The sequence below is a fragment of the Biomphalaria glabrata genome, chromosome 10, assembly GCF_947242115.1.
Source record: "Biomphalaria glabrata chromosome 10, xgBioGlab47.1, whole genome shotgun sequence".
Lineage (NCBI taxonomy): Eukaryota > Metazoa > Mollusca > Gastropoda > Planorbidae > Biomphalaria > Biomphalaria glabrata.
Window position 1 is genome coordinate 1,287,006 of NC_074720.1, and position 11,355 is coordinate 1,298,360.

Here is an 11,355-nt window from a genome sequence, read left to right on the forward strand (position 1 = left end):
CAAGCAAAAGAACTTAGTTGTGATTTCATTTTGCTAGAAATGCACAAACTTAATAGCATAATTTTCACTCTAAATATTAAAGCTTTCTGTATTCTGTACACCAGATACACTACATAGCTAGTTATTTATTGTTTTCTGGCATAATTGAAAATCTCCAATAAGTTCCTTAGACTTAAATGACTTAATTAACCTTAAAATTTTTAAAACTTTATTTGTTTGTTATTCTTTGCTGCTGTATTAGATGTCTTGGGTGTATTTTTTTTTTTCTTAAAAGTTTATTCATAAAATACTAAGTTAAAACATAAAGTGAAACCTGCATCATCATAATAGTTTTGTTTAACATGAAAAGAAAAGCAACAAAAGAATTTTTTTTTCCTTTTCAAGGCAAAAGTTTTTCTTATTAATTTTTTTATTCTTATTTAGACCAACATGATGAAAAGGTAGACCAACATGATGAAGATGTAGACCAACATGAAGAGGTAGACCAACATGATGAAGATGTAGACCAACATGAAGATGAAATGTAAACCAAAAAATGGGTCAAGAGATGTATGGAATACAATGGTAAGCAATGCTGTGTATATCTCTTTATATTTTCTTTATACTAAACCCCTGAGTAAAGCTTTGCCAAGTTTTGTGTTTCACTGACTATAAAAATGTTTTTATCAAATTTTGTTCTCTTGTATTGACAGTGAACATCTTGAGAAGTAAAACAATTCCTAGAGGCAAAGACACAGACACACCGGATCTATTAGAGATTTTCCTTTTCTACCATCATTTAGAGACTTCCTTGTGCTCTAAGGGAACCTGTCATTATCTTTTGATTGCTAATTGGCATTGATGTTTTTACATTCCTACTGCGTCTGAAAGAAATTAACATTTCCCTAATGCTACTTCAAAACCAGACCTTCTCAAGACAATTTTAGTGACCAAGCTGCAATATGGGACTCAGTAGGAAACAATGAAGAATGCTCCTAACCTCAGGTTGAGTAACCATGCTCACCTACTAGAGTGGCGACAAATACTTCTACACCCACAGTTATACATCCTGAACCCTGTAACCCAACCTCACAACATGGTTACATTACCGGAAGTGGTCGCAAGGTCAGAAAACCTAACAGATACAATGGATAGAACAATGAACAGGTACAAGTACTCAAGTGATGTACTTTGTGAGAACTATTTAGGTGGAATCACCATAATTGACTTGTATAAATCTTGTTCTATATTTAGGTATATCTTGACAATCAGTCCAGTCATTTGTTCATTTTTTTTTTAAATATTCCTTTTTTTTCCCTCAATCTTCTTGTTGTTTCAGTTACATGTTTTTGTATTTTGAAGGAGGAAGGTGCTTTGGTATATTATCGTTATTATTATTGTACCAGTATTAAGCAAACTTGTATATCTTTAATTATTCATGAATTCTAAAGCAGAACGTCACTTCCAACGGAAAATGTTGTAACAACTATACGTGTCTTCAGTTAACATTCAATACTCTGTACAGTCACAATGCCAAAGCCTTGCTAGATTATGCTTTTAATTCAATTTGTTATCTCCCCTGCTTTAGTGTGCTATCATATAATTTTTTGTGTCACATCCCTGCACAATTTGTTCTATGCTTTTTTACAGTATAAATAGCGACTTGACATTATTTAGCTCTATTACAATATTGTTATATTATTATATTTAAAATAAAACTGTTAACATATTCTATGCTGTTATAATATAAATGTTTTGCTGTTACCATGAATACAGTTTTGAGTTTTTGTCTGATTTCTTAGAGGAGAAATTTTTCATAAATAATAATAATAAGGCTTATCTTCAAGTCCGAAGATTAGTGAGAAGTATGCAGTATTCCCCAGCTAGGACCTACATATTTTGCTATAAATAAAGAGTATAATAATATTTACTACTTGGTATTGTCAGTCTTCACTAAAGCAATGAGTTTATCCCCTTAGTGTGTTTAAAATTTTCAAATACTAATTCACTTTGTATTATCTATTGGTGATCATGGGGTATCCACTTTGTCATCTCCATAGTCTCTGGTGTTAACACTCAGTGTCCTGTTGGAGGTTACGGCTAAGATGTTATCTCTCTTTCTGATGGAACACATGTAAAACCAACAAAACAAACATTAGACCTAGACTTTATTAACAGGTAAATTTTTATAATTGTGAACTGGCGCTCCCAAAGCTACTTTTATGTATTTTAAATTTTACTTCTGTAGGCTAGTGCTAAGCTGTATACTTGTATTTCTGCCTATTATATGGGTTAGGGTGGAGTACTTAAAATAGAGCCTATGCTGTTTCCTGTACTGTTGACCAGTGGTCTCTGTGTCAGTTTTAATTATTCTGTACCTGGGACTGCCTGTAAGTTTCAGAATTTTTCTTTTATTTTTTAAAATTTTACTATGTGTAAATCTGTTTTATATTTGAACAACTGTCAAAATAACTAGCAGTTTTTTTTTTCTAAAGTTTGTTTTAAAAATATGGCCAAGCCCTGCCCAGTGCTGTCATGATGGCCACTTCTAATGTTTATGTACTAGATTGTAACTGCTGCCTTAGTCATTGAAATTAAAGTCTCATTTGAATTTCTTCTTTATGTTTCTAGATTTCTTTTAGTTCGCTAGTTTAGTTTAGTTTAGTTGTCTGGTTGCTTAGATGACTCAAACCCCTTGGTCACAGAGGTGCACAGATACAACCCACCCAGTAGTGTTACAAAACTGTAACTTCTTGTTATCCTAGGCTAGACATGACCTTAGACCCCGCCAGGCTAACATATTCTCTCATTCCAGACAGCATTGTCCCTAACAATACATAATTACCTTGCTTTAGTTGTAGAATGAAAGATGAGCAAACAGTTAAAAGTTTCTATAGAATTCACTTGGAGGTGTGGTGGCTAAGCGGTAAAGTGCTTGGCTGCCAAACATAGGTCTAGGGTTTGAAGACCATTTTTTTTATAATAGTCCTAATATAAAGAAAAACAATTAGGCACCTTTCTGTCCACCCAGCTCAAATGGGTTCCTGACATTTAATGGAGAAAAGTAAAGGCGGTTGGTCATTGTGGTGGCCACCTGATACCCTCATTGACCATAAGACACAGAAACAGATGATTTTTGTATCATCTGTCTTACAGATGGCAAAGTCTGAAAAGGGAAATTTATTTGAACTTGAATATTTTCACATTTTGCCCTACATCAAAAAGCTTCTCCCATTTTTTGTCTATCATTCACTTTGTCTTTGGAATGGTTTCTTTTTGATAATGATTGAATATTGAAGTCAATTAGATTAGTTGACTATGAGTTTGTGGAGGGTAATCACTGACTAGATGTTAATAGCATTTCCTGTCATATCTTTTTTGGTAATTTCATTGCTAATTAATTTCTTCTTGTTCATTGAAGTAATTACTGTACATTTCAAGGTGTATTGAGACCAGCACAATGACCTATTTTCCCTTTACCATTAACTTTCAAATACATTAATAGTTATCTCTTAATATGAATTCAGTAATTTAGCACAGACCAGTTACAATTTAAAAAAAAAAATGAATGCCACTTTGATTGCAAGGTATACATATACATCAAAATGAGTCAATTAAATCAATGTATACGATATCACAATAAAACTGAAAGTGCTGCACAAATAAATATTTAGTTGTACATTGGTAGTCCTGATATTACTTTTAGTAGTAGAAATAACTTAATTCATTTAGATCAGGGGTGGGCAAATTACAAACCACGGGCCACATGCGGCCTGCCAAAGTGTTTTTTGCGGCCCGCGGAAACCTACAGAATTCAGGTGAGCCCACAGATTAAACATATAAAAATGCAAATATATTAAAAATAAATAATTTTAAATATCTTATCAATTATGATACTTAAATGGCCTAAATTGTGCCGATGTGCCTAAAATCAAATCAATCAATTATGATGAAGAAGCTAAATAAACATTCTCTAAAGTTTTAAGCAAATGAAGATTATGCTTATTGGTAATATTTTGAAACAAGACACACACTCAGACCAGTATTTATGTAGAACTGTGTTGAAAGTGTTGGGTTGGCTTGGAACAAGATGTCAAGTGTAACAACTGATGGAGCCCATGCTTTAACTGAGAAAAACAGTGAATATCAGACATATTATTGACCTAATCATCTCAGTGATCAAACTTATCAGAGCCACAGACAGTGTCAAGAAGTACCACATGGGCAAGGTATTGAAAAGAATATGGGGTCTCGAGGAAATTTTTTTTTTTCCTTAATGACACTGACAGTGGCTTTCTTACTAATGTTTCTAATGAAGAGTTGCAATGGGCTACTTGCACATCATGAAATTTATGAGCATCTTTTCAAGCTTTTCCATTTCTCCAGTCAAGCAAGTGAAAACAGGTTTTATCATTTTGTAAATGTTAAACATACTATACCACTGACTCAAGTCCGTTTCAGCAGACAACATGAAGTTTATTTTACCATAATAATAATAATAGTACACTGCACTCCTTGTTAGTGCTACAAGTCAAGAAATAATAACAATCCTATCCACATAACAGCGGTATCAAAAGTATCCAATATATGTTAGTTACAAATCACGTCCGCATCTCAGCGGGTAACAATAAGAACAATTGCTACTAGTGACACTGGAGCTCCAACTATAGATATCCATTGCAATACGAATAATACTTTAATATTCAATAAGCACATGATGAAATCAACTCTCAAATATAATTAATCAACAATCATTAGTCCATCGACTTTCATGCTATATACATATATATACACCAGTCCAGGAAGCAACGTCCAACCTTCCTGGACCGGGAGCAAGACCTTACTGACTTGACTGAACTCAAAGTCAACTTTATTCATTCTACTTCCTGTTTTCTACATCAGGAATTCCACGTGTCTTTTAAACTCTTAACATGACGTGAACTTTAGATCATGCAATGTCAACTAAGACTGTGACACATTTTCCTTTGCTGAAAGGTGAAACTATTTCTAGTAAAAAGAAAAGAACAAGACTTATGGAATTTGAAAACAAATGTTAAGACGTCAAGAACTTAAACCATTTTTGAATATCCTCACTTCACCATTTAGTACAGAAGCTGATTCAGCTCCCGAGGAAATACTTCCTAGCAAATTATGACCCAAAAGAGAAGCAGTTTGAAGGGTGCATAAGCTGTATTTCCACACTTAAAAAGACTTGATGCTAAACTTTGACATTTTTGGATGCACAAGAATATTTTCTTTTGTTTGAACATATGCAACCAGAAGAACAAGTGGATGCTGACTGGCTGTAATTTAACAGCAGTCACAAAGATAAGAACTAGTAAAGCTAGTTCCAGAGTTCCGGAACATTATGCACAATTAAATACTTCACATTAAGTATAACTGGATTGTTGTGAAGAATGAATGTGATGTAAAAAGACAGTAACAAAATTTTTTTAACTATTACTTAAATTAGTTTCAAAAATTGCTAAATCTTGTTATAATTCCTCAATTTGAATGTCTAATACAGTATACAAGTAAATTAATAATCAACAATAGCATAGCATATTTTTCTAAGTTGTAAATACAAATTATATATATGTGGCCCCCTATTCCTAAAAAAAATAATTTAATGCGGCCCTCAACAGAAAAAGTTTGCCATCCCTAATTTAGATGGTTGATTTTAAAAAGGAGACAATTAAATTAGAAGTTATACTAATTAGACATTAAAAAAAAAAAAGAAAGATTCAAAGGGATAAAATAAAGTACCAGTTGTTATTCTTAAAATAAAAAAAAATGTATTTAACACATTAGCATATTCTGTTCCAAAAATATAAACTTGATCAGAATATTTATTGCTAGAGTTGTATACTCTAAACATCTTACAACAGATATATTGACATGCTGATCTATTGGTTCCCATGGGATAAAACACTATCAGGCAGTCATCTAATGAACAATGTAGATAACACCCAGGACTATACATAAATACTTCATGTCAACTTAATAACATTGTCACTACCAACGAGGTTCAATGTACAATGAATTTACACTGAATTCTATAAATGATTATAAAAACTAAAATGCAAGTAAATAAATGCTTTCACTATGATATACATATTCTACATATATACAAACAAAACAAACTTGATATGAATAAACCAAAATTTTTATCACTTTAAAAAAAATTGTTCAGTGCAGAGAGTACATTAAATATGAGATGTTTTTAATATATAGCTATAAAAACCTTAATTATGTAATACAATAAATATGCCATTGTACAATATTTCATTTACAAAACATAGTTGAATAAAGTCTAGTAATATAGCAGTGTTCAGTGGTAACATTTTCATAAAGAACTCTTAAAAGAAAACTACAGTTGATAATCTTATCTTATATAATACAGATGTTACTTCAAAATAGAAGATAATGCATATATTAAAAAGTAAATTAAGTTATTAGTAACAAGTAAAATACAAGCCAGTGGTTTCAAATACAAATATATCCAGTTATCATTTATTAATAGGTCTAATCACCTGTACAGGTACCATTTATTCAAAAAACATTCCACATAAAGATGATGTAATCTCAAAAATGAAATGTTTACTTTTTAAATTTCTTTAGCATTTAAATTTTTTAATGGAATCCTGTGGTTAATTAACTGTACTTATACCTATTTAAATTTCAATGACAAATATTCTAAAATCCAAAGTAAATGAATAATAGGTACCTGGTAAATTTAAATTAATAAACATAGCAAGTTGTCTTAAAAAACAAACACCCAAATTGACCTTTGATCCCTCTTTCATGAACACTCTCAGCATCAAGAAAACTAAACCATTCATGAACAGTATTGCTTGAGCATAAAAGTGTGTTATTTGGCGACTACAAAAAGTTGTATACAATTAATCTCAATCTTTTATCACTAAACGGATAGAAATCTTTCTGCTAGACAAGTAAGCAATGGATTTCAGATATCCCTCACAGCTTCTGTGGTTGAATGATTCTCAGAATAAAAGCTGCTTAGAATAATATCAGTTGAGCTTGACCATCACTAAACAGAATTGACAGGTAAGGGGACACACAATTCGTTCACTGAAATTTATAATGCAGAAATTTTCAATGGTAATTATGAAATTTTTAGAAAAGATAGGGCTGAAAATCATGGAGGAGTTCTTTTAGCAATAAAAAACACTCTTATAGCAGAAGAAATTACCTTACCTAACTCAAAAAATATAGAATCAACATTTTGTAAAATTAATACCACCTCAACATCCCTAATAATAGGCAGCATTTACAGACCACCAAATTCTAGTTTAGAATACATGCAGGAACTATGTAATCAGATTACTACACTTAAAGAGACAGATAAAAATGCAGTTTTTTGGATTATGGGTGATTTCAACATACCTGATATAAATTGGAAAACACTAACCATAGATAAACACCAAAACCCTAAGGACATAAATGAGCTTTTCATAGAAACTTTACACAACCTAAGTTTAGATCAAATCAATAAAAAGCCAACTAGATTAAACAACACATTAGATCTCTTCTTAACCAACAGACCTGGATTAGTAGTTGATTATGATATTATCCCTGGTCTATCAGACCATGAGATCATAAAAATACACAGTCAGATAAAAGCAGTAGCCAATACAAAACCCAAAAGAAACATTTTACTCTGGAATAAATGTAACCTAACACAACTACACCAAGCTGCATTAAACTTTCAACAAACATTCTTATTAGAAAAAGACATTAACCAACCAGTCAATGACCTCTGGGATTTCATTTAAAACCATCTTAAAAGCATTATAGAAAATCATACACATCAAACAAAATAAATAAATGCTGGTTTAATAATAGACTAAAGAAGCTTTGTAAACAGAAGGAAAACCTATATAGAAAATTTAAAGAAACCAAGGCAGAAAGAGTTTACAAAAAGTATATAAAAATTAAACACCTAACCCAAAAAGTAAGCAGACAGCTGCAGAGTGAATACATAAACAATGTAATATCTAAAGATAACAACAAAAACCTATGGTCATACATTAAGTCTAATAAAATGGAAACAACAGGCATAGCGCCTTAAAAGATGAACATAACATAATACATAATGATAATGAAACTAAAGCAAACATCCTAAACAAATACTTTGCATCAGTATTCTCAGCCCCAGGAGACAAAGACATATTACTTAATTTGAACCAAGTAGACAACATAGAAGATTTAGTAGTACAAGAAAATGGAATTCAAAAACTATTAGCCAACACCAAACCAAATAAAGCGTCTGGACCTGATGGTATTCCAGCTAGATTACTCAAAGAACTAAGCAATGAACTAGCCCCAGTGTTCAAAATACTCTTTCAGGCATCGCTTAACCAGGGCAGAGTACCAAAGGAGTAGAAAGAAGCTAATGTCACCCCCCTATTTAAAAAAGGAGAAAAATCTGACCCAGGAAACTACAGACCAGTATAACTTACCAGCATCACAAGTAAAATCCTAGAACACATAATATGTAGCAACATCATAAACCACTTAGACAAACATAATGTCCTCACCCCATACCAACATGGCTTTAGGAAATATAGATCATGTGAAACACAACTAATAGGACTAATTGATGATTTTTCAAAAGGTTTAGATAATAGTGAACAAATAGATGCTATCTTACTAGATTTTTCCAAGGCTTTTGACAAAGTTCACCACTATAGTTTGCTTAAAAAATTAAAATATTTCGGCATTAATGGTCCACTGCATCAGTGGATTAAAGATTTTCTGATAGGGAGAGAACAAACTGTAATAATAAATGGCTCTAAATCAACACCGATAACAGTAAACTCAGCTGTACCTCAAGAAACAGTCTTGGGTCCACCACTATTTTTAATTTACATAAATGATTTACCAAATTGCATTAGTTCAGGAAAAAAAAGTCAGATTATTTGCAGACGATTGCATAATATATAGAACAATAAAAACAACACAAGACACAGATATTTTACAAAGAAAATTAGATGAATTACAGAAATGGGAATCAAATTGGAGCATGTCTTTCCACCCAGAAAAATGTCAGTTGTTAAGCGTAACAAAAAAACTAAAACAAATTAATTCCCCTTATCTTATTCATGGCAAACCAGTAACACAGGCTAAAAACGCTAAATACCTAGGTGTTATAATAAACGAAAAACTGTCATGGAATCCACATATTGATGAAACTATAAAAAAAATCCAACAAAGCATTAGGGTTTATTAAAAGAAATTTCTATAAACCAAATAAGAACATAAAACTAAAATGTTATTTAACCTTAGTTAGGCCAATAATAGAATATGCATCCTCTGTTTGGGACCCCTCAACTCAAGAAAACATTAAGAAACTGGAACAAACACAAAATAGAGCAGTGAGATTCATAACAAATGAATATTCACATTTGATTAGAGTAACACCATTAGTAAAATCACTAAATTTAGAAAGCCTTCAGGTCAGAACACTCAAAAGTAAAGTAGCAATTATACATAAAACACTGAACCATAATCTTCAAATACAAAAACAAAATTTAATAAAATACTCTGAAAGACACAAAGATAAAGGCACATTCCTCATCCCATATGCTAGGACAAATTTGTACAAATACTCCTTCTTCCCTAGTGCTATTAGAGCATGGAATGGGTTGCCTGAGCTAGCCAGGAAAACCAGTGACTTGGCAAAATTTAAGTTACTGGTTATGTAATCATCTTCTTATTTGAAGTAACGTCTGTATTATATAAGATAAGATATAAGATAAGATAAATGCTATGATGCTACCTAGGTATGTGAACTTATCTAGCTGTTCAAGCTTTGAGTGTAAGGGCACCAGTTTCCTTATATCCTAGTTGCATAATTTTAGTTTTATCCAAGTTTATGTGGAGGCCCATTTTGGATGCCTCTCTATCTAGGCTCTCCATCATTCCTTGAACAATTTTTTGTATTTCCGAGGATTGCAATTAGCATTTCAAAGTCATGGGTCAAAAGCTCAGTCATTTTTCATTTTGCTTCTATATCAATATTTTGATTTTTTGTCAGCTAAATGATTTGTGTACCTCATAGAAAACAATGGGGTCCTAGGTTTGAACCTCAATGAAGATTGGGATTTTGAATTTTTAGGGTGCCCCTCAGTAATCCAACTCTAATGGGTAAATGATTTTAGGTGGGGAAAATTAAGGCAGTTAGTCATTGTGCTGGACACATGATGACCTGCTCATTAACCACTGGCCATAGAAACATTACCTTGACATCATTTGCTCCATAGATCGCAACGTCTGAAAGGTAAACTTTACATTTTTTTTTGGGATTAAATCCAGTGTGCATACTCCATCCCATTACTTCTTACTTATGTACAATAGATTTCTCTTTTCCCTTCCTTGTGTTTCTTGAATCAAGTTCCTTTTTATAGGGCATTTTAATACCTCCACAAAGCTTATGGATTATATTATTTGTCATAATGTCCAAGAGTAGAAACTAATTATTTTATGTGGGTTTGTGTGTTGTCTATCCAGTATCCGAAACTACAAATTTTTCAAGTAAAAATCAACAAATTAAACATATTAAAAAGATAATAAAAACCAACAGGGATAATGTGAAGGTCTTTACAAATGTCATTAAGATTTGTGGTTAAACAGTAGAGTTCTTTTTATTTGTTTAAATAGATCATTGAGTGTGATACTTCAAATCTTTGGACAGATGAATCATGGATAAAATCTGAACACTTTCATTTAAATTTATGGTTCCCATGGTGGAAAGGTGTTCTACAGCTTCTGCAAAGATCAAGCTCTGTTTTATCCACCATGGTCAAACACATCCACCTTAGACAAACAGTATCCATTTCTATATAAAAAAATACATACATATAATTTTCTTTACATATTAAAAGTAAAAGAGAAAGACTACCTAGAGTGACCAGACACCTTCAGCAAAGTGATATTTTTTTGAGATATCAGTTACTGGTTCGGAAACTGTAAAAAACTTGGTCAGTAAAATTTGAAAAGTAGACAACTCCATGGTAAACAATAAAATCGCCACCTGGTAACACAAATAAACAATAAGAGGATGTAGACACACACAAAAAGGATTACAATGTCTGATTTAAACTCAATGTGAGCCATATGAGTAGTTATAAGCTTATATAGCCTTTAACACAGCAAACATTTGAACTAGTGGCCAATAGTGCACAACATTTTAAGGATAAATGTAGAATATATACAGCTATTTTATTTGAATAAATGTGAATACTAAAGTCAATATAAACAAATATGAGACTGTGACAAAAGCTTAACTTTATATTTATATATATTATATATATATATATATATATATATATTTATATTTATATATATTTATAT

General features: G+C 31.8%; 1 long non-coding RNA gene across 5 annotated transcripts in view; it reads left to right on the forward strand.

Annotated features, from left to right (window-relative positions):
* Window positions 1-2,594, forward strand: part of LOC129928646 (uncharacterized) — a 66,272-nt gene extending 63,678 nt beyond the window's left edge. For all 5 annotated transcript variants that reach the window (XR_008780109.1, XR_008780110.1, XR_008780108.1 and 2 more), the window contains exons 7-8: window positions 424-564; window positions 693-2,594. This is a non-coding gene — a long non-coding RNA (uncharacterized LOC129928646). The remainder of the gene's footprint in view (window positions 1-423; window positions 565-692) is intronic.
* Window positions 2,595-11,355: the final 8,761 nt, after the last annotated feature.